We start from the raw sequence: 24695 nt of genomic DNA, 5'->3' as shown, positions 1-24695 counted from the left end.
GCGCCACTAAAACTCCCAGCGACGCCCCACTCTCTGTCCTCTCTAGACCAAACCGGAAACAGCGCCCTTCAACCGTGCACTCGAAGGGCGCCCAGGAACCTGATTCACGACCGACCCCGGGGAATGACGCACTATGCAATAAGGCAATGGACCCACCAAGAGAAGCTATTTGGGCTTCGCAAATGGTACCCAAAGTCCTATATAAAAATCAATACAGTACAGTGAGTTTGCTTCTGGAAACCTGAAGAGGCTGGGCAAGGTGAGACCTGCATAGCAGTGCCTGGCACGCTATTGACTCGGGCCTTTCAAAGGTAACAAATGCCAACGTGATGGATGGAAAGTTTGAAATAATTCTAGTCCGCAGACCAACAACGTGCACGCCAGTCTGGATACTGCTCCAACAGAAACTGTGCTGCAGGAAATGGTGTTTAGCACGATGCTAAACATTGCCCCATGGTGCAAACGTAAGCCAGAATGGTCTTCCGTGGTATTTATTTGTTCTAGAAGTACACTGTCCAGGAAAATTTCATTGCGATGGCAACCGCCCAAATCTAAGCCATGTAAAATATGTCATTTTGTGGAAAACTATAGATTACATGTAGGAATATCACAACATATTTTGGTTTGTCCTCCAAAAGTGCAGTGCCACCGCTCCATTTAGACTTGTAGATCTTCAGGGGTCTTTATGGTGGGTTATAAGTGGGCTCTGCCACTGGAAACAACCTTTTGCACCTGCTTTAATTTGGCTGTAGGATTCCACACAGAGCCAACACAAGCCCCTTTAGCAGATTTGCTGGTGTGCGGAATCCCATGGGCATTTGCACTATTCTAGCCATTTGGTGCTGTCCTCGTCTCAACTTTTCAGCATTAGATATATTTTATGTGGTAAAGCTGCTCGAAACTGCAGTTTTCACTGATTGCCTCAGCGCTCATGTAAATGCATAGTGAATCTGGTACTATGGAGATTATTTGGAGAATGGTAAATGTATGCCGTCACCTCTGCCAATCTTGTGCAGTACCACACATCTTACTTAGAGAGGCAGGCCTGTCTAACAGGGATCTCTGTGCTGTCATACAGCCACCGATACAGTGGCTGCCCTGAAAGTTCAGATGGACTTTGAGCAGGCACCATGCTTGATTTACTAGCAGAGATTCATTTTTTTTTTCAAAATGAACTTCGGAAGCTTGTTTTCAAAAAGAAAAAAAAAACAGCAGTCCATTAGTGGAGGGAGTTTTCTCCTTGCACATGGCGGACATTGATTTCTCGATCTCATATAGTGGTCACGGGAAGGGGAACACTAGTGTCAATTCTCCCACTGTAAATATTGTACAGAGACCATCAATTTGAGACAAACAGGTGTTCAGGTGAAGGGTTTCCAGTGGCAGAGCCAATTTACCATCCACCATAACGATCTCTGCAGTTCCACACATCTAAATGGAACAGGGGAACTGCAAGTTCGGGTGGTGGGATTTCTGCTATTTTTTGGTAGATGTGCTGTCTGCCACACACCAAAGGACCACACCAGTGTTCGCTAGCCCCCAAGCCTATTAGGGGTGTGGCAGACTTTTGGTTAGCTCTCACAGACTTTCAGAGAGAAGTCTTGAATGTGGAGGTGGGTGAGCCAATACATTAACAGGGAGAGATGAGCCTGACCCGAGCCTGGGGTCTGGCTTTCATCAAAGAGTACATGCAGGAGCCGAGCTATGAAAATGGCATGTAAATAAAAAAAAAAACACCATGCAAAAATACGATAAAGGACCTTCAAAATTCAAAATAATATGGGGAAGATTTACAAGCCCCATGCGCCTCTTTTACGCAGCCGTTGCGTCACTTTTGTGACGCAGTGGCGGTGCAAAAGATGCGCCATGGTGTGAGTTATTTACAACGTGATGCATCTAGGAGATGCGTCACGTTGTAAAGCCTTGCGCCAGAAATAGGTGTTCCTGCGCTCGGGTAGGCGTTCCGGCGCAGGAACGCCTCCTAAAAGTGGCTGAGTGAAATCTACAAGATTTCACTCAGTCACTTTTAGGCCAATGCTGCGTCAAAACCCTGCGCCTACTTGAAGCATGCGTAAGGCTTGAAGCAGCATTGGAAGAATAGGGCACCCCCGAGCATTGCTGGAGCTGCGTCGCGCTTGCAATGCAACTCCAGCAATAAGTCACCTTTACGGCACAGATGCGTCACGCATCTGTGCCGTTTTTGCACCATGGTGCGCCGCATTGTAAATGCGGCGCATCATGGGTGGCGGAGCTGCTGCGCACAATTACTGGCGCATCCCTGCTGATATGCAGGGATGCGCCAGTAATTGAAATCTGCCCCTATATTTCTTTAACAGACTGAAGTGTTTCACCCTCGTACATCAGATTATATCATTGTATTGGGGGCATTTACTAAAAGTAATTTTTAAATCTGACTTGAAAAGTTCATGCTCCTTCCTCCCACCCTGATGACAATGCCATTAGTGAAGTAAGATCATTATATCCAATTACACTTTGATTATGGCAAACGAGATATCCATCATGTTTGTGTTGGAGTAAACCGTCCGTTGAGCTACAAACCAGGCTCTAAGAGAGCAGGCAGTTGTCATGTGCAATATTAATGTGGGCTACAGTCTCAATATACATGCAGCAAGATTATGGAGTAGTAAATCAAACATGACAGGCTTTTATACAGCAAATATCCTGGTCTCGAATATTTCGTGGTGCTCTCATATGCATTAATGAAGATAAAGGAGGCAATGTGATATAAAGTTATTTGGCCAAGTGAGGCAGTTGGGCTTGATCCCAGTTTTTCTGGATTCATATTGTGCAATTCAGCCACCGATGAGTATCCTTTTCGCTCCCTCATGTCTTACATCAATGGTGAGTGTCTTGTCTTTAATTCTTGCTGGGAGCAGGCAGAAGCCACATGAACGCTAAGCTGATTTGAGCCCCAGGGTCCAAGCAGACCTAGAGCAGAGCAAAAAACAGGCATATCACTTGAACCTTCCGTGGCTCGCCCGCCTCTGCATGTATGTTATTAAGTCAACTGAGTCCTATTTGTGCTTGCAGAGGTCAGCCTGGCATGTCACTGAGTCAACCCAGTCATACCTGACTTTTACATGTGAGCGTAGCATGTAGTGACTTTTCTTCAGGCCGACTAGCCTTTACGAGGCGAGTCTGACACTGACAAGCAGTGTGCATTATCCCACCTGGCGTGTGAGTGACTCCCCACCTCTCCACATCCCTGAAATGAAATGGCCCAGATTCCCTTCTTCCAGCGCATTAAATAGGCAGCTGCTGTCCAGTACTCAGCACCTGCATTTCTTTATTTAATTCAGCAGAGAAGCAATAGCTATGGTGGGAGAGTACCGACACTTCTCAGCAGCAAACGGGTACTCGAACACATTGAGTGCCTGTCCTTCTATATTCCTATTTCAAATACTGCTCTAGATCATCTTAATACCCCACCCCGCCCGACCCCAGCTCTTTCCCTGTAGTGTGAGAGCTGCATTTGTATCCGCTGTGTTGTAATCGGAGGCCGCGTGCCCCGTCGGGAACCTCTTGGTGGAAATGACGTGTGGCACCCTTCCTCACCGAGCTTCTACAATGGAGGCCTTTGTTGCCTGCCACTGGGATGAGGGTGAGCCTGCTATCGAGGCTGACTAAAGCGTCCGTCATCACAAGGCGTGGGCCGAGAAAACAACCTCTGAAGTGCCCAAAATAATTATCAAATGTATCATCTTTAAGTGGGATGGTGAAATGGGACGGGGGCTGCTAACAGAGCCACAGCTGTCCTTGCACGTGGGTGGCTGCACGAGATGCACTTTTACCAGAAATAGTCACCTCTGAGACGGGATTGTGCGGTGGTCGCTCAGTGGTGTAATGTGTTCATTCTGATCAGAAAGTTCATCCGAGAGGGCATCTAATGGGCATGTGGCGGCAGTGGTGACTGGTGACTGTAACATCATGGTGGTGAGTTGCATAAACCACATCACGTGCTGATAGTTTGTCACTGGCATGTTTTGCCCGGTTATGTGCATCTTCAGATTCTTAACACAAGCGTCCATTGGTGCTTCAAGGGAAAGCGCTATATAATTGCCATTACAATGCAAATGTCCACAGCGTTGCTAAGGAGCAAAAGTGTGAATATGCACAGCTTACATAAAAAAATGTTTAAAAAAGATAATGAAAGAAATAGAGGGGCATATGTACAAGGAGATTGCGCCACCGGAACGTCACTTTTTTCGAGGTTTCAGTGGTGCAATGCCCTGCAGCATATTTAAAAAGAAGCTTTAAGCCACTTTGCCTGGCTCAACACAACTTTGTAAATATGGTACCCTTTCATGCAGGTATCTGCGTGAAAGGGGCGTGCAATGGGTGTTGCTGTGGGCGTTCCACCACAACACGCATTGCTTTTTGACGCTGCCCCAGATTTACAAGGATGTGTAAATCTGAGGAAGTGCCACTGAATAGCAGGTGTGAAATTGGTGCAACAAGGAGAAATACTTTTATTTCTCCTTGTTGTTTGCTCTTTCTATGTGTGTCGTATTCTGCAGTACACATAGAAGTAGCGAGCCACTATTATTGATCATGTATGTGCAGGAAGGGACGCCTTCCTCCACATTAGCAATCATCCCTTTAACGCAGGTACCCTTGCACTATAACACAAGGGTGTCTGTGTTGGCGGTAGGCAGCTATTTTTGGGGCCAGCGCAAGGGAAAACATAGGGGTGAGCTGTATTCTTGTGAATATGGTGCATCCCTGTGTTGTTTATATGACACAGTGTGGCGCTGTAAAATATGCCGCAGTGCAGCAACATTTCCTCGTATATATGCCCCAGAGTTTCCGCAACTGGGCCGGCCCAAAAGCTGATTGACCGGGACTGTGCCTGTGCGGAAAGAACATTTTGTGTTCGTTGTGGTGGTGGGGGTCATTGCAGTGTGATGGCAGGAGGAGTGAGGAAGATGGGAGGAAGGCTGGAGTTGATCGGGTGCTAACAATTATGCTGAGGTACATTAAGGGCTGATTACAAGGTCTTAAATAGGACCCGATTGAGACCAAGTGGGATGGACGAGCTACTGTTTGCCTACCATTAAGTCAGGCAGCTCTCTGCTGCACCCCTCGGTATATTGGCGCCCCGAGACTGGGCCCAGCTCATCCATGCCCAAGGCTAGTCATGCTCTGCAATCCCATCAATCAAATCGCGTGTCATTTCCACAGACTAATCCCAAAAGGGTTGTAAAAATTCTTCAACGTAAATCTCAAAAATAACGTTTAAAGAAAAGTGGTTCACAATCCTGAACAAGTGCTCTTTAGACCTCATCCTTCTTATCATCGAGGAATTATCAAATATCTTGGAAGAATTACAAAAGGAGATTAAACAGTGACCAAGGAACTGACAGAAAACATACCATCGGAGGATTGCGCAAAAATATTGGAGGACATTAATGTCCAACTAAAAAAACAGTACTCATGCGCTGGAATCTCCAGCCAAAATTCAATGTAAAGTTCAACTTAAATGCTTCCCAATAAAGTTTGCTTCATGCGTCGTTTTTAGTTCAAAATCAAAGGTATTTTAATTCACTTTTCTTATTATTCAACATTCAAGACAATCCATTGTTCCAATGCATTTCGGTGTTTTACTACACCTTCATCAGGGAACGTCTAAAAATAAACAAACAAAACGTACTCATCATTCATGTGCTTAATGTTAGACTATTTTTTACGCGCTGCGGGTGTAATTTAGAGCTTAACTTAGTGTGAGGCTTCACTGAAACTCTACGTTTGGTCTATCTGTTATATATACCGGTATCAGGTATAAAATGTAATTTAACGCGCTCAATGCATTAAAGCGTTAGATATCCGTGGGTGAAGTCCCTACTGCTCTTCGGTGCTAACGTTCGTAACAAACGACTAGTATTGCTTGTTGGTTGACTACACCCGCCATTTCTCACCTTGTTGTTAAAAAGTGAATCCTGCTCGTTCTGCTACGCGAGGCCGCTCTGCTTCGCTTGCACTGCGGAAAGTGACTGTTCACTACGCGCTGGTTCGCGCATGCGCTTTGTGTTAGACTAACTTTTTTTTGAAACATGGTGCGATAACTTTACTGTTCAATGACGTTAACGATCTTATAATTACATAAAAGGTTCAAGATCAATCTAGATTCCATGTAATAAGGTGTGCACTAAACATGCTCGCTGTTGGTCAACTCTATTCACAATATACTGAAAATATATGCAACTCTATAAGTCTTTCATCAATATGGATATATGAAATTGTCATAGATAACAAGTAAATTCTGTTCTATCGTTCATTCCATTGGGCTTCAAGCTGCAAAGGTAGTAAATCCAATAGTTCTCTCTCTTCAAAAGATTTTTTTTATTCATTAATCCTTCTTTTTTTGGTATTACTTCCAGTACACAGGCCCTTAATTGGTTGATGTTATGTTGTTTTTCGGCAAAATGTGTGGCCACTGTTGATTTTGATGAATGTGTTCTTATATTACTTTTGTGCTCCGTGAGCCGAACTTTCAACTTTCTTTCCGTGTGTCCTACGTAAACACTGCCGCATGGGCATTTCAATAAGTAAACAATGTTGGTTGTGTCGCATGTGGCATTTACTCTTAAGGGTATTTTATGTCCTTTCATTGGGTGATAGATGTTGGCACCCTTCATGATGTTATGGCAGTTGCCACAATTTAAACATGGTACCGTTCCTTTGTAGGTCTGATGGTGCGTTTTGAGTTTCTGTGTTTTTAAAAGTTCTCCGATGTTTTTTCCTCTTGTATGTGCAAATAGTGGTTCTTTGTCAAATATGCCTTTAAAATCTGATTCCAATTTTACTATTTGCCAATTCTTGTGTATTATTCGTTTGAATTGGGCACTAACGTTCGAGAATTTACTCACGCAGGTTATGCGTTGTTCTTTTGTTGTGTGTTTGTAGGTCAATAATTCAGTTCTTGTTTTCATCTGTGCTCTTTCCATGGATTTTTGTATGATTTCCTCAGGATATCCTCGAGTTGTAAATCTGTTGGCCATTATTTTCAATTGCTGTTGACAGTCGTTCTCTTCAGAGACCACTCTCCTTACCCTGAGAAATTGCGAGAACGGGAGGTGTCTTTTCAGTGATTGCGGGTGATGACTTTTATATTGTAACAGATTATTTCTATCCGTTGATTTTCGATACAAGTTTGTTGTGAAGGTTTTGTTGCTTTTGGTGACTTCTACATCCAAAAATTGTATGGTGGTGTCATTGATGTTCCATGTAAATGTTATTCTGTCATTCCTATTGTCCAAAACTTTCTAATTGTTGTTCCAAGGACTCCTGTGTGCCTTTCCAAATTAAAAAAATGTCATCAATGAATCTAATATATGCTAGAAGGTGAGTTGCCCATTCTTGGTTGTTGTAAATATGTTCCTCTTCAAATGATCCCATGAACAGATTGGCGTACGCCGGTGCGGCGCAATTTCCCATCGCGGTACCATTTAGTTGGATGAACCAACGGTTATTGTAGGTAAAATAGCTGTTCATCAGTGTAAATTGCATCAGTTCCATCAAGAAAATCTGCAAACCTTCTGGGTAGGTACTGTGTAAAAGGGCTTTCTCTATGGCTTCTAGGCCTTCTTTATGTGGAATGGCTGTGTATAACGTTTTTACATCTATTGTGGCCATGATGGTGTTGTCTTCCATTTTCACCTGTTGTAATTTTAACAGAAAATCTGTGGTATCTTTGATATAGGATAGGTTCTTGATGACTAATGGTTGTAGGTGTTTATCAATATATTTTCCCACTGGTTCATGAATACTCATTTTGGTGGATACTATAGGGCGACATGGTGGATTGTGTTGATCTTTGTGTACCTTCGGTACTAAGTACATGGATGGGCTCTTCGGATTTTCTTGTGTTAGGTAGTTTTTCGTCTTTTCACTGATGGTGCCTCTTTCTACTGCTTGCTTAAGTATTATTTGCAAGGTTTTACGTATTTCTTCTGTTGGATCTGTTTCTATTTCCATATACGTGTTGGTGTCTCCTAGATGTGTTTTTGCTGAATCCTCATAAAAGTCTGTGTTTAATATCACCATAGCACCTCCCTTATCTGCTTTTTGGCACATGATTTTCTCGTTGTTTGCTATGCTTTCTATGGCTCCGAACTCCTTCTTAGTCATATTTTGATTTTTACTTTTTCTGTTGGTGTTGATTTTGTTTATTTCTTGCTTACATAGATTTTCAAAAAGATCAATAGCTTTATGGGATATTGGTGGCATATATGAACTTGATGTTTTCAATCCCTTTAGTTCATCTTCCTTGTTGGGTGGCTTTTCTGTTACTACATTTTCAAAAAAGTGTCTAAGTCTCATTTTGCGTGTTAATTTAAAAAGGCTCACTTCTAGTTCCAATAGATTGGTGCGTGCACTGGGTACAAATGATAATCCACGTTGTAGTGTGTTTATTTGAAACTCATTTAGCTGTTGGTTAGAGATGTTTATCACCAGATTATCCGTATCTTTTAGTGGTATTTCTTTTTGTCTTTCTTTGAAGTTACATTCCTCGTTTGTGGTGGGGCTTTCTCTTTTGTTTTTGTTGCGTCCCCTCCTGGGTCTTCTACTTCTTCGGGGCCTGAGACTAAAAAAGGCTCCGATGTGGATGGTCTCTCTGTGGGTGTAGTTTTTTGTTGGTTGTATTGTTGTTTTCCAATATTGGGTCTGTCGCTATCCGTAGATGATGTGTCTGTGTGTGATGTATACTGTTTGGTTTGGCGCTTTTTGGCATAGACTTCAGCCCATGTGTAAACTTCTTGAAGTTTGTAATCAAGGGTGTCCCTTTTATATTTCCTTAGTTTCCGTTCATTCACCTCTTGTGTGTGATGGGCTAATTGGGTGTTTATGTCATGTAAGATTTTTTGTAATTCTTCTCCTGATACTCCTTTTTTGAGTTCTTCCGTGACTGTTTCTATTTCTCTCTTGAGTTCATCCAGTATTTTAGCTAGTTCCTCTATGATAAGCAATATTAGATCCAAACTACATTTGTTGAGTAGGGCAAACCAACGTTCGGTGAAAGGTTTAGAATTTTTACATAGCGATGGTTTCAGGGCTATTCGAAGGCCTCTGGGTATCCGCTGAGCCTTATGATATTTAATCATGGTACTCGCATGGAGTCGTTGATTGATCTCTTTTCTTGTAAGATACATGAGTTGTTTTATTTGTTGTTCCTTGTTTCTTGTGAATGTGTGTTCCGAAATCTATGTTTGAATTAGTGAGTAAATTTTTTCACTGGCGTCTGCCGTGAAAGCGAATGTATCCGCTCTTTTATCCGTTGAGTGGGTGATATCTTCATATTGCATTTTTAGGCGTGGGCGTGCTACTTCCCGGTGGGGGATCTGCACTTAGCTTCTGGATATCGGGTTGTGCACCGCCTATGGTTTGTTCTGTTCCGACTGTGCTCATGGGAATCACTCCCCTCCTGGAGTGTATGTGTCACTAACTTCAAGTTGCACACTTATTGACCCATAAGTGTGTCTCCCTAGGCACCAGTACTCATGCGCTGGAATCTCCAGCCAAATTTCAATGTAAGTTCAACTTAAATGCTTCCCAATAAAGTTTGCTTCATGCGTCGTTTTTAGTTCAAAATCAAAGGTATTTTAATTCACTTTTCTTATTATTCAACATTCAAGACAATCATTGTTCCAATGCATTTCGGTGTTTTACTACACCTTCATCAGGGAACGTCTAAAAATAAACAAACAAAACGTACTCATCATTCATGTGCTTAATGTTAGACTATTTTGTACGCGCTGCGGGTGTAATTTAGAGCTTAACTTAGTGTGAGGCTTCACTGAAACTCTACGTTTGGTCTATCTGTTATATATACCGGTATCAGGTATAAAATGTAATTTAACGCGCTCAATGCATTAAAGCGTTAGATATCCGTGGGTGAAGTCCCTACTGCTCTTCGGTGCTAACGTTCGTAACAAACGACTAGTATTGCTTGTTGGTTGACTACACCCGCCATTTCTCACCTTGTTGTTAAAAAGTGAATCCTGCTCGTTCTGCTTCGCGAGGCCGCTCTGCTTCGCTTGCACTGCGGAAAGTGACTGTTCACTACGCGCTGGTTCGCGCATGCGCTTTGTGTTAGACTAACTTTTTTTTGAAACATGGTGCGATAACTTTACTGTTCAATGACGTTAACGATCTTATAATTACATAAAAGGTTCAAGATCAATCTAGATTCCATGTGATAAGGTGTGCACTAAACATGCTCGCTGTTCGTCAACTCTATTCACAATATACTGAAAATATATGCAACTCTATAAGTCTTTCATTAATATGGATATATGAAATTGTCATAGATAACAAGTAAATTCTGTTCTATCGTTCATTCCATTGGGCTTCAAGCTGCAAAGGTAGTAAATCCAATAGTTCTCTCTCTTCAAAAGATTTTTTTTATTCATTATTCCTTCTTTTTTTGGTATTACTTCCAGTACACAGGCCCTTAATTGGTTGATGTTATGTTGTTTTTCGGCAAAATGTGTGGCCACTGTTGATTTTGATGAATGTGTTCTTATATTACTTTTGTGCTCCGTGAGCCGAACTTTCAACTTTCTTTCCGTGTGTCCTACGTAAACACTGCCGCATGGGCATTTCAATAAGTAAACAATGTTGGTTGTGTCGCATGTGGCATTTACTCTTAAGGGTATTTTATGTCCTTTCATTGGGTGATAGATGTTGGCACCCTTCATGATGTTATGGCAGTTGCCACAATTTAAACATGGTACCGTTCCTTTGTAGGTCTGATGGTGCGTTTTGAGTTTCTGTGTTTTTAAAAGTTCTCCGATGTTTTTTCCTCTTGTATGTGCAAATAGTGGTTCTTTGTCAAATATGCCTTTAAAATCTGATTCCAATTTTACTATTTGCCAATTCTTGTGTATTATTCGTTTGAATTGGGCACTGACGTTCGAGAATTTACTCACGCAGGTTATGCGTTGTTCTTTTGTTGTGTGTTTGTAGGTCAATATTTCAGTTCTTGTTTTCATCTGTGCTCTTTCCATGGATTTTTGTATGATTTACTCAGGATATCCTCGAGTTGTAAATCTGTTGGCCATTATTTTCAATTGCTGTTGACAGTCGTTCTCTTCAGAGACCACTCTCCTTACCCTGAGAAATTGCGAGAACGGGAGGTGTCTTTTCAGTGAATGCGGGTGATGACTTTTATATTGTAACAGATTATTTCTATCCGTTGATTTTCGATACAAGTTTGTTGGGAAGGTTTTGTTGCTTTTGGTGACTTCTACATCCAAAAATTGTATGGTGGTGTCATTGATGTTCCATGTACATTTTATTCTGTCATTCCTATTGTCCAAAATTTCTAATTGTTGTTCCAAGGACTCCTGTGTGCCTTTCCAAATTAAAAAAATGTCATCAATGAATCTTATATATGCTAGAAGGTGAGTTGCCCATTCTTGGTTGTTGTAAATATGTTCCTCTACAAATGATCCCATGAACAGATTGGCGTACGCCGGTGCGGCGCAATTTCCCATCGCGGTACCATTTAGTTGGATGAACCAACGGTTATTGTAGGTAAAATAGCTGTTCATCAGTGTAAATTGCATCAGTTCCATCAAGAAAATCTGCAAACCTTCTGGGTAGGTACTGTGTAAAAGGGCTTTCTCTATGGCTTCTAGGCCTTCTTTATGTGGAATGGCTGTGTATAACGTTTTTACATCTATTGTGGCCATGATGGTGTTGTCTTCCATTTTCACCTGTTGTAATTTTAACAGAAAATCGGTGGTATCTTTGATATAGGATAGGTTCTTGATGACTAATGGTTGTAGGTGTTTATCAATATATTTTCCCACTGGTTCATGAATACTCATTTTGGTGGATACTATAGGGCGACATGGTGGATTGTGTTGATCTTTGTGTACCTTCGGTACTAAGTACATGGATGGGCTCTTCGGATTTTCTTGTGTTAGGTAGTTTTTCGTCTTTTCACTGATGGTGCCTCTTTCTACTGCTTGCTTAAGTATTATTTGCAAGGTTTTACGTATTTCTTCTGTTGGATCTGTTTCTATTTCCATATACGTGTTGGTGTCTCCTAGATGTGTTTTTGCTGAATCCTCATAAAAGTCTGTGTTTAATATCACCATAGCACCTCCCTTATCTGCTTTTTGGCACATGATTTTCTCGTTGTTTGCTATGCTTTCTATGGCTCCGAACTCCTTCTTAGTCATATTTTGATTTTTACTTTTTCTGTTGGTGTTGATTTTGTTTATTTCTTGCTTACATAGATTTTCAAAAAGATCAATAGCTTTATGGGATATTGGTGGCATATATGAACTTGATGTTTTCAATCCCTTTAGTTCATCTTCCTTGTTGGGTGGCTTTTCTGTTACTACATTTTCAAAAAAGTGTCTAAGTCTCATTTTGGGTGTTAATTTAAAAAGGCTCACTTCTAGTTCCAATAGATTGGTGCGTGCACTGGGTACAAATGATAATCCACGTTGTAGTGTGTTTATTTGAAACTCATTTAGCTGTTGGTTAGAGATGTTTATCACCAGATTATCCGTATCTTTTAGTGGTATTTCTTTTTGTCTTTCTTTGAAGTTACATTCCTCGTTTGTGGTGGGGCTTTCTCTTTTGTTTTTGTTGCGTCCCCTCCTGGGTCTTCTACTTCTTCGGGGCCTGAGACTAAAAAAGGCTCCGATGTGGATGGTCTCTCTGTGGGTGTAGTTTTTTGTTGGTTGTATTGTTGTTTTCCAATATTGGGTCTGTCGCTATCCGTAGATGATGTGTCTGTGTGTGATGTATACTGTTTGGTTTGGCGCTTTTTGGCATAGACTTCAGCCCATGTGTAAACTTCTTGAAGTTTGTAATCAAGGGTGTCCCTTTTATATTTCCTTAGTTTCCGTTCATTCACCTCTTGTGTGTGATGGGCTAATTGGGTGTTTATGTCATGTAAGATTTTTTGTAATTCTTCTCCTGATACTCCTTTTTTGAGTTCTTCCGTGACTGTTTCTATTTCTGTCTTGAGTTCATCCAGTATTTTAGCTAGTTCCTCTATGATAAGCAATATTAGATCCAAACTACATTTGTTGAGTATGGCAAACCAACGTTCGGTGAAAGGTTTAGAATTTTTACATAGCGATGGTTTCAGGGCTATTCGAAGGCCTCTGGGTATCCGCTGAGCCTTATGATATTTAATCATGGTACTCGCATGGAGTCATTGATTGATCTCTTTTCTTGTAAGATACATGAGTTGTTTTATTTGTTATTCCTTGTTTCTTGTGAATGAGTGTTCCGAAATCTCTGTTTGAATTAGTGAGTAAATTTTTTCACTTGCGTCTGCCGTGAAAGCGAATGTATCTGCTCTTTTTTCCGTTGAGTGGGTGATATCTTCATATTGCATTTTTAGGCGTGGGCGTGCTACTTCCCGGTGGGGGGATCTGCACTTAGCTTCTGGATATCGGGTTGTGCACCGCCTATGGTTTGTTCTGTTCCGACTGTGCTCATGGGAATCACTCCCCTCCTGGAGTGTATGTGTCACTAACTTCAAGTTGCACACTTATTGGCCCATAAGTGTGTCTCCCTAGGCACCAGTACTCATGCGCTGGAATCTCCAGCCAAATTTCAATGTAAAGATCAACTTAAATGCTTCCCAATAAAGTTTGCTTCATGCGTCGTTTTTAGTTCAAAATCAAAGGTATTTTAAGTCACTTTTCTTATTATTCAACATTCAAGACAATCCATTGTTCCAATGCATTTCGGTGTTTTACTACACCTTCATCAGGGAACATCTAAAAATAAACAAACAAAACGTACTCATCATTCATGTGCTTAATGTTAGACTATTTTTTACGCGCTGCGGGTGTAATTTAGAGCTTAACTTAGTGTGAGGCTTCACTGAAACTCTACGTTTGGTCTATCTGTTATATATACCGGTATCAGGTATAAAATGTAATTTAACGCGCTCAATGCATTAAAGCGTTAGATATCCGTGGGTGAAGTCCCTACTGCTCTTCGGTGCTAACGTTCGTAACAAACGACTAGTATTGCTTGTTGGTTGACTACACCCGCCATTTCTCACCTTGTTGTTAAAAAGTGAATCCTGCTCGTTCTGCTACGCGAGGCCGCTCTGCTTCGCTTGCACTGCGGAAAGTGACTGTTCACTACGCGCTGGTTCGCGCATGCGCTTTGTGTTAGACTAACTTTTTTTTTAAACATGGTGCGATAACTTTACTGTTCAATGACGTTAACGATCTTATAATTACATAAAAGGTTCAAGATCAATCTAGATTCCATGTGATAAGGTGTGCACTAAACATGCTAGCTGTTCGCCAACTCTATTCACAATATACTGAAAATATATGCAACTCTATAAGTCTTTCATCAATATGGATATATGAAATTGTCATAGATAACAAGTAAATTCTGTTCTATCGTTCATTCCATTGGGCTTCAAGCTGCAAAGGTAGTAAATCCAATAGTTCTCTCTCTTCAAAAGATTTTTTTTATTCATTAATCCTTCTTTTTTTGGTATTACTTCCAGTACACAGGCCCTTAATTGGTTGATGTTATGTTGTTTTTCGGCAAAATGTGTGGCCACTGTTGATTTTGATGAATGTGTTCTTATATTACTTTTGTGCTCCGTGAGCCGAACTTTCAACTTTCTTTCCGTGTGTCCTACGTAAACACTGCCGCATGGGCATTTCAATAAGTAAACAATGTTGGTTGTGTCGCATGTGGCATTTACTCTTAAGGGTATTTTATGTCCTTTCATTGGGTGATAGATATTGGCACCCTTCATGATGTTATGGCAGTTGCCACAATTTAAACATGGTACCGTTCCTTTGTAGGTCTGATGGTGCGTTTTGAGTTTCTGTGTTTTTAAAAGTTCTCCGATGTTTTTTCCTCTTGTATGTGCAAATAGTGGTTCTTTGTCAAATATGCCTTTAAAATCTGATTCCAATTTTACTATTTGCCAATTCTTGTGTATTATTCGTTTGAATTGGGCACTGACGTTCGAGAATTTACTCACGCAGGTTATGCGTTGTTCTTTTGTTGTGCGTTTGTAGGTCAATAATTCGGTTCTTGTTTTCATCTGTGCTCTTTCCATGGATTTTTGTATGATTTCCTCAGGATATCCTCGAGTTGTAAATCTGTTGGCCATTATTTTCAATTGCTGTTGACAGTCGTTCTCTTCAGAGACCACTCTCCTTACCCTGAGAAATTGCGAGAACGGGAGGTGTCTTTTCAGTGATTGCGGGTGATGACTTTTATATTGTAACAGATTATTTCTATCCGTTGATTTTCGATACAAGTTTGTTGTGAAGGTTTTGTTGCTTTTGGTGACTTCTACATCCAAAAATTGTATGGTGGTGTCATTGATGTTCCATGTAAATTTTATTCTGTCATTCCTATTGTCCAAAATTTCTAATTGTTGTTCCAAGGACTCCTGTGTGCCTTTCCAAATTAAAAAAATGTCATCAATGAATCTTATATATGCTAGAAGGTGAGTTGCCCATTCTTGGTTGTTGTAAATATGTTCCTCTTCAAATGATCCCATGAACAGATTGGCGTACGCCGGTGCGGCGCAATTTCCCATCGCGGTACCATTTAGTTGGATGAACCAACGGTTATTGTAGGTAAAATAGCTGTTCAACAGTGTAAATTGCATCAGTTCCATCACGAAAATCTGCAAACCTTCTGGGTAGGTACTGTGTAAAAGGGCTTTCTCTATGGCTTCTAGGCCTTCTTTATGTGGAATGGCTGTGTATAACGTTTTTACATCTATTGTGGCCATGATGGTGTTGTCTTCCATTTTCACCTGTTGTAATTTTAACAGAAAATCGGTGGTATCTTTGATATAGGATAGGTTCTTGATGACTAATGGTTGTAGGTGTTTATCAATATATTTTCCCACTGGTTCATGAATACTCATTTTGGTGGATACTATAGGGCGACATGGTGGATTGTGTTGATCTTTGTGTACCTTCGGTACTAAGTACATGGATGGGCTCTTCGGATTTTCTTGTGTTAGGTAGTTTATCGTATTTCACTGATGGTGCCTCTTTCTACTGCTTGCTTAAGTATTATTTGCAAGGTTTTACGTATTTCTTCTGTTGGATCTGTTTCTATTTCCATATACGTGTTGGTGTCTCCTAGATGTGTTTTTGCTGAATCCTTATAAAAGTCTGTGTTTAATATCACCATAGCACCTCCCTTATCTGCTTTTTGGCACATGATTTTCTCGTTGTTTGCTATGCTTTCTATGGCTCCGAACTCCTTCTTAGTCATATTTTGATTTTTACTTTTTCTGTTGGTGTTGATTTTGTTTATTTCTTGCTTACATAGATTTTCAAAAAGATCAATAGCTTTATGGGATATTGGTGGCATATATGAACTTTTTCAATCCCTTTAGTTCATCTTCCTTGTTGGGTGGCTTTTCTGTTACTACATTTTCAAAAAAGTGTCTAAGTCTCATTTTGCGTGTTAATTTAAAAAGGCACACGAGGAATGTAACTTCAAAGAAAGACAAAAAGAAATACCACTAAAAGATACGGATAATCTGGTGATAAACATCTCTAACCAACAGCTAAATGAGTTTCAAATAAACACACTACAACGTGGATTATCATTTGTACCCAGTGCACGCACCAATCTATTGGAACTAGAAGTGAGCCTTTTTAAATTAACACGCAAAATGAGACTTAGACACTTTTTTGAAAATGTAGTAACAGAAAAGCCACCCAACAAGGAAGATGAACTAAAGGGATTGAAAACATCAAGTTCATATATGCCACCAATATCCCATAAAGCCATTGATCTTTTTGAAAATCTATGTAAGCAAGAAATAAACAAAATCAACACCAACAGAAAAAGTAAAAATCAAAATATGACTAAGAAGGAGTTCGGAGTCATAGAAAGCATAGCAAACAACGAGAAAATCATGTGCCAAAAAGCAGATAAGGGAGGTGCTATGGTGATATTAAACACAGACTTTTATGAGGATTCAGCAAAAACACATCTAGGAGACACCAACACGTATATGGAAATAGAAACAGATCCAACAGAAGAAATACGTAAAACCTTGCAAATAATACTTAAGCAAGCAGTAGAAAGAGGCACCATCAGTGAAAAGACGAAAAACTACCTAACACAAGAAAATCCGAAGAGCCCATCCATGTACTTAGTACCGAAGGTACACAAAGATCAACACAATCCACCATGTCGCCCTATAGTATCCACCAAAATGAGTATTCATGAACCAGTGGGAAAATATATTGATAAACACCTACAACCATTAGTCATCAAGAACCTATCCTATATCAAAGATACCACCGATTTTCTGTTAAAATTACAACAGGTGAAAATGGAAGACAACACCATCATGGCCACAATAGATGTAAAAACGTTATACACAGCCATTCCACATAAAGAAGGCCTAGAAGCCATAGAGAAAGCCCTTTTACACAGTACCTACCCAGAAGGTTTGCAGATTTTCTTGATGGAACTGATGCAATTTACACTGATGAACAGCTATTTTACCTACAATAACCGTTGGTTCATCCAACTAAATGGTACCGCGATGGGAAATTGCGCCGCACCGGCGTACGCCAATCTGTTCATGGGATCATTTGAAGAGGAACATATTTACAACAACCAAGAATGGGCAACTCACCTTCTAGCATATATAAGATTCATTGATGACATTTTTTTAATTTGGAAAGGCACACAGGAGTCCTTGGAACAACAATTAGAAATTTTGGACAATAGGAATGACAGAATAAAATTTGCATGGAACATCAATGACACCACCATACAATTTTTGGATGTAGAAGTCACCAAAAGCAACAAAACCTTCACAACAAACTTGTATCGAAAATCAACGGATAGAAATAATCTGTTACAATATAAAAGTCATCACCCGCAATCACTGAAAAGACACCTCCCGTTCTCGCAATTTCTCAGGGTAAGGAGAGTGGTCTCTGAAGAGAACGACTGTCAGCAGCAATTGAAAATAATGGCCAACAGATTTACAACTCGAGGATATCCTGAGGAAATCATACAAAAATCCATGGAAAGAGCACAGATGAAAACAAGAACTGAATTATTGACCTACAAACACACAACAAAAGAACAACGCATAACCTGCGTGAGTAAATTCTCGAACGTCAGTGCCCAATTCAAACGAATAATACACAAGAATTGGCAAATAGTAAAATTGGAATCAGATTTTAAAGGCATATTTGCCAAAGAACCACTATTTGCACATACAAGAGGAAAAAACATCGGAGAACATTTAAAAACACAGAAACTCAAAACGCACCATCAGACCTACAAAGGAACGGTACCATGTTTAAATTGTGGCAACTGCCATAACATCATGAAGGGTACCAACATCTATCACCCAATGAAAGGACATAAAATACCCTTAAGAGTAAATGCCACATGCGACACAACCAACATTGTTTACTTATTGAAATGCCCATGCGGCAGTGTTTACGTAGGACACACGGAAAGAAAGTTGAAAGTTCGGCTCACGGAGCACAAAAGTAATATAAGAACACATTCATCAAAATCAACAGTGGCCACACATTTTGCCGAAAAACAACATAACATCAACCAATTATGGGCCTGTGTACTGGAAGTAATACCAAAAAAAGGAGGATTAATGAATAAAAAAAATCTTTTGAAGAGAGAGAACTATTGGATTTACTACCTTTGCAGCTTGAAGCCCAATGGAATGAACGATAGAACAGAATTTACTTGTTATCTATGACAATTTCATATATCCATATTGATGAAAGACTTATAGAGTTGCATATATTTTCAGTATATTGTGAATAGAGTTGACGAACAGCGAGCATGTTTAGTGCACACCTTATCACATGGAATCTAGATTGATCTTGAACCTTTTATGTAATTATAAGATCGTTAACGTCATTGAACAGTAAAGTTATCGCACCATGTTTAAAAAAAAAGTTAGTCTAACACAAAGCGCATGCGTGAACCAGCGCGTTGTGAACAGTCACTTTCCGCAGTGCAAGCGAAGCAGAGCGGCCTCGCGTAGCAGAACGAGCAGGATTCACTTTTTAACAACAAGGTGAGAAATGGCGGGTGTAGTCAACCAACAAGCAATACTAGTCGTTTGTTATGAACGTTAGCACCGAAGAGCAGTAGGGACTTCACCCACGGATATCTAACGCTTTAATGCATTGAGCGCGTTAAATTACATTTTATACCTGATACCGGTATATATAACAGATAGACCAAACGTAGAGTTTCAGTGAAGCCTCACAGTAAGTTAAGCTCTAAATTACACCCGCAGCGCGTAAAAAATAGTCTAACATTAAGCACATGAATGATGAGTACGTTTTGTTTGTTTATTTTTAGACGTTCCCTGATGAAGGTGTAGTAAAACACCGAAATGCATTGGAACAATGGATTGTCTTGAATGTTGAATAATAAGAAAAGTGAATTAAAATATGTTAGACCTGACACCTTTTGGCGTGGTTCTTCCCCCATCTTTTTGCCTCTGACTCATGTGTTTTGATGCTGTGCTGGATTTCGTTTTTGCTGATTTAGAGGCTTTGGACACTCTGCCACTGCTGATCAGTGTCAGAGTGTAAGTGCTCCCTCTGTAAATTGTGATATTGTTTGAATATACCTGATTGGCATATTTGTATCACCACGAAGTCCCTAGTAAAGGGCACTGTGTGTGCCAGGGCTGGTGATGACAAATGCTACCAGTGGGCCTGCAGCGCAGATTGCGCCACCCACATGAGTAGCTTTAAAATGGTGACTCAGGCCTGCCAGCGCAGGGCCTGTGTGCAGCCAGTGACTGCCATGTCAGCCTGGCCAGTGTCCCCACTGGCTAGGCCTAACCCTTCCCTGTCTGTGCACATCAGTCACCCCTATGGAAGGCTCAAGGTACCCCCCTGGGCAGGGTGCAGTGTATGGATAAGGTAGAGCATGTGCTAGTGCAGGTAATATGCTCTGGCAGTGGGCTGCAGCCATTTTGTGTGCTCACTGCTGTAAGGCTATCTTGCTCCATAGAGTAACATGGAGGAGGCTGGGCCCATGTGATACCAGCCTATCTTCCCATAGGAACAAGATGGGACATAAGTGAAAGATATCCCTGAACTCAGAATTTAATGACACAACTTTTAGTGAAGGGTGTTTTTAAATCCTGTGTTGGAGAATAGCACTTTTAGAAAGTGGCTGTTCTCTTGTCTAAACCTTTCTGTGTGCCTGGGTTTGTGGAATGCTTGGGTGTGACAGGGGGGCTGCAGAGCCCCCGAGGAGAGGGTCGGAGCCATCCCGGGGATGAAAGGGCACATCTGCCTGCCTGGGAGGAGGGAGGAAGGAATGCCTGATAAGTGCTGAGCTGCGCCTGCCTACCTCCCCCACGTTAGCTCTCTCCTGGTGGTCAACTGACACCTCTGGCCCTGAAGCTGACAGGAAGAAGAAAACCAGAGACACCTCGGTGCTCCGCAACCCCCAGAACTGGTTTAGACTGGACTAAGGGCCTCCATGCACAAAGACTTCAAAGAACTTCAAAGACATTGAGGGGTATAAGGAAAGGACCCCTGACTACAGAAGTTTAGATTCTGAAATTCTGCAACCAAGAAGGAACCTCGGCTGGAAGGAAGACAGCTAGAGAACTAAAGGAATACTGCCTTGCTGAGTGCTCTAAGGGCTGACCTGTTCTGCTGTCCGACTGGAAGCTAAGGAGAAGAAAGGGACTTTGCTGTGTGCTGTGACCCTGCCTACTTGAAACTGCCAAGACTCTGTTGTGTGCTGTGTCTGCAACTTGAATCTCCAAGGGCCTGAGAAGAGCTGGCCCCCTGTCTGCAACCCAGGGACATAAAGGTTGCCCAAGGACTGCAAGACTCTGCTGTGCCCCCCACTGAAGCTGCTGGGTGGCGAGGAGATCGTGAAACTGCTGTGTGCAGTGAACATCGGGGACTGCTCGACTAAGCCTGGCTGTGTGTCCCGGATAGCGCGCTGGCTGCTCTCTGCTCTGATTGAGAGCGCCACGCTGATTGCTGCCTGCTTTGCCCCGAGATCGGCGTGTTCATCTACACGTGCTCGTGGGGGCCGAGGGGTTCTGAAGCTCCCCCAGCGCAGCGCGGGTTAATTCCGCTTGCCCGCATCATCACCGCCGCGGGCCCGGGCCCTGAAATCGACCTCGAGGGTCTGCTTGCATCCACGAAGGGGCCGTGCGGTGATTGGCTGTGGCCGGAGGCTGGTAGAGAAGTGCCGCGACCGGATTGGCCGATTCCCCCAAAGCTGCGGTGACGTCGCGGAGGGCTCGGCAGAAGTGCCGCGACCGGATTGGCCGATTCCCCCAGAGCTGCGGTGACGTCACTGAGAGCTCGGCAGAAGCGCCGCGACGGGATTGGCTGGCTTCGCTGAAGCTGCTGCGAGAGCCGAGGAATTGCTGTGATCACCGCCGGGACCGGGGAAGACTGACCCGACCTCGCCGAGGGATCTGGAGAAGTGCTCGAGCCCCCGGCCTCCCGTCTCTGCTCCCCGCCGCTCCCCGAAGGATTGAGAGCAGGCGGAGAGCCTGCTGAGACCGGCCGGGCCCGAGCGTGAGTGAGCGCTCCCCAGCGAGGTCCACCTGAGGCAGGAGAAGTGCCGGGGGAGGGAAAAGGAGTCCCCCCCGGCCCTCGGGTGAGACGCGCTTGTAGCGCTTAGGCTTCTCAGCGGTAGGGGATGATTCCTCTGGCACATGTTGGCATCCATCTTGTTTTCCTTGCTCGTTTTTAGAGCTAATATAAAGTCAATCAGTATTACTCGTTTTTGATACCGAGGGACTAGAGACTTGAGACTATATTTCTTTTATATACAGAAACTTCCTGACTAAATGCAACCATTAAGATTAAGTGCTACATTGCTGACAACGTGATTATCATGCAACTGCCTTATTTACCTTGCTGAAACTAGATAAAGTTATATATTTTTATAAAATATACTTACCTGTGTGGTCTCAGTTTGTGGTGGATTGGGGATTATTGTTGTGTTAAGTGCAAATGTTATCCACATTGCCTCTGTTTAGCCTAGACTGCTCGCGCCATGCTACCTAGAGGGTGAGCAGGGGTTATCTCAGAGGGTTATTCCGTCGCCCTGACCGGAACCAGGGGTCCCTACTTGGGCTAAGGTACTTACCTCTGCCAACCAGAGACTCCCGGTTCTAACATTGGTGGCAGCGGTGGGATTTTGAACTAATAATTGCACTTGACCTGCAGTGATTTCTTGTACATCACTAGTCTAGTTTAGCAGAACAGGTTGCGCAAGATTTTTTCTTTTTGGTGAAACCTTTTTAGTTGAAAAAGGGTAGGAGGTACCATGTCTCAGAACGCGCAAAGTATGAATGTAGAAGTGGAAGTGGAATTTGACATCAACGAGTTGCTCACCTATAACAAGGAGCAACTGAGAAAAGTCTGCAGACAGCTTGAATGCCCAGTAAGGGGCGGCGCAAACAAGGAAGAGCTACGGACAGCTCTGAGGGCCTGGTGGGAGGCCAAACATGGTGAACCAGAAGCTACTATTGGAGAGGGTGGCGCACAGGAGATTGTTTTTCTGCCTAGTGATTTGCCAGTGGCGAAGCCAGCGTCTAGGGCCGGCAGCACCCACTCCAGTAGGATTATTTCTCCAGAGGAGGTGGAGGAGAATCAGAGAGCTAGGGCCCATGAGATTGAGCTTTTGAAGCTCAAAGCGGAAGCCGACGAGAAGAGACTGCGCCTAGAAGTTGAGAAAGAGGCGCAGGAGAGAGCGGCGCAGGAGAGAAGGCATGCTCTCGCTTTGGAGGAGAAGAAGCTCCAATTGGCTCATGAGAGGAGCATGAAGGAATTGGATTTCAAATATAAAGAGAGGGGGTCCAGTTCTAATGGTGGCAGCGCACAACCAGTACAGGCGGGTAAGGTATACATACCAAAGGATCTGGTACAGAATTATCAGAGGGGTGAGGATATTTATGCGTGGTTCAGAGCGTATGAACTTGCCTTAAAGATGAATGAGGTGCCTGAGAAGAATTGGGGAGCAGGATTGTGGAAGCATTTTGAGGCCTCAGGGAGGGATGTTTTGGCACCCTTAGACGCAAAGGATGCTTTATCCTACTCCGCCATGAAGGAGGCTTTGTGCCTCAGGTATGGGCTCACTGCAGAACAGTACCGCCAGAAGTTTAGGAACTTCAAGAAGCTTGATTCAAGTACTTGGGTGGAGTGTGTGAGTATGTACACGCGTGCACTGGAAGGTTGGATGAAGGGCAGCAAGGTTACTGATTATGTGGGGTTGTGTCACTTGATTAGTAGGGAGCACTTAAGTAGTTTATGTGTCCCAGAGCTGCGCCAGCATCTTTTGGATAGTAAGTTAACTGATCCCAGTGAGCTTGCTAAAGAGGCGGACCGGTGGACTAGCACCAGGGTCCACAAGGGGGTGGTAAGTACCCCAGCCAAAGGTGGACAGGGTCCCCAGCAGAAGAGTGGGGGGGACACGGGTAATCAAAAGGAGTCTTCTAAAGGGCCCCAAAGTAGTTCCCAAGAGAAGGTGTCTCAACCCCCCAAGCCTAAGAAGTCCTGGCCCCATAAGGGCCCGCAGGACAAGAAGACCCTCACTTGCTATGCATGTAGGGAGGTGGGGCACATTGCTCCAAACTGTCCAAAGAAGAAATCTGCACCCACTGGTGCTCCAGCTCCAGCTCCTGCGATAGCCAGTGTAGCTTTGGGAGGGGATTTGATTTCTAGTGGGGAGAAGGGGTTAGCATTGATGACCCTTGTCTCTCTAGGAGACCAAGAGATGGCCCAGGAAACCTTGCTGCCCCAAAACACTAAGAAATACGGGCAGAAGGTGACCATCAATGGACAGGTGGTGGAGGCTCTGAGAGACACCGGGGCCAGTGTGACATCTGTCAGGTGTCGGTGGGTGTCTGAAGAGCAAATTGTTCCCCAGGTACTCCGGCCTGTGGTGGCAGCTGACAGTTCAGTGCGCTACTGCAAGTTGGCGAAAGTTCCATTTGAATGGGGAGGAGTCTCCGGTATTTTGGAGATTGTTGTAAGTGATGCCTTGCCTGTAGATTGTCTATTAGGTAATGACCTGGAGAGCTCCCCATGGAAGGAGGTGGAGCACAGGACTCACTTGGAGATGTTGGGTTTGCCTGCGTGGATCTGTGTGTCCACCGGTGCAATGACTGCCAGAGAGGGCGGTCTAGCAGAACTGGAGCCTGGAACAATGGCCCAGGGGCCTGCCAAGAGAGGAAGGGGTAGAGGGCGCGGGAAACCGGCCCCCACTGTTCCCACGGTCCAGGAGGAGGCAGACCCGGAAGGGGATGCCCTGGAACCTACAGGGGAGCAGGTGGCCGAACTAGGGGAATTGCCTGAGCTGTCCCAGTGGCAGCAAGAGGGTGGCCCCTCCAGGGAGGAATTCTGCCAGGCTCAGAAGGAGTGCCCTTCTCTCATTGGTGTGCGGCAGCAGGCTGCCGACCAGGCCGCAGGCCTGGGGTCCAAGGAGCATTTGATCTACTGGGAGGATGACTTACTTTACAGTGAGCCTAAGTTCGCTGAGCCCGGTGCAGCCCGTGTGCTGGTGGTACCGGAGCGCTTCAGGAACTTCCTACTGGGTCTGGCTCATGACGTGCCTCTCGCAGGACATCTGGGGCAAGACAAGACCTATCACAGGCTTGTCACCCATTTTTACTGGCCCCAGATGAAGAC

General features: G+C 43.2%; 1 long non-coding RNA gene across 2 annotated transcripts in view; it reads left to right on the top strand.

The window, feature by feature from the left end:
* The window catches only part of LOC144824691 (uncharacterized), a 164537-nt gene that overhangs the window by 467 nt on the left and 139375 nt on the right, over nucleotides 1-24695 (top strand). The window lies entirely within an intron of this gene.

The sequence above is a fragment of the Lissotriton helveticus genome, chromosome 3_1 (genome assembly GCF_964261635.1).
Source record: "Lissotriton helveticus chromosome 3_1, aLisHel1.1, whole genome shotgun sequence".
NCBI classification, from domain to species: domain Eukaryota; kingdom Metazoa; phylum Chordata; class Amphibia; order Caudata; family Salamandridae; genus Lissotriton; species Lissotriton helveticus.
The sequence above is the reverse complement of the archived record's forward strand: the minus strand, read 5'-3'. Positions and strand labels throughout refer to the sequence as shown.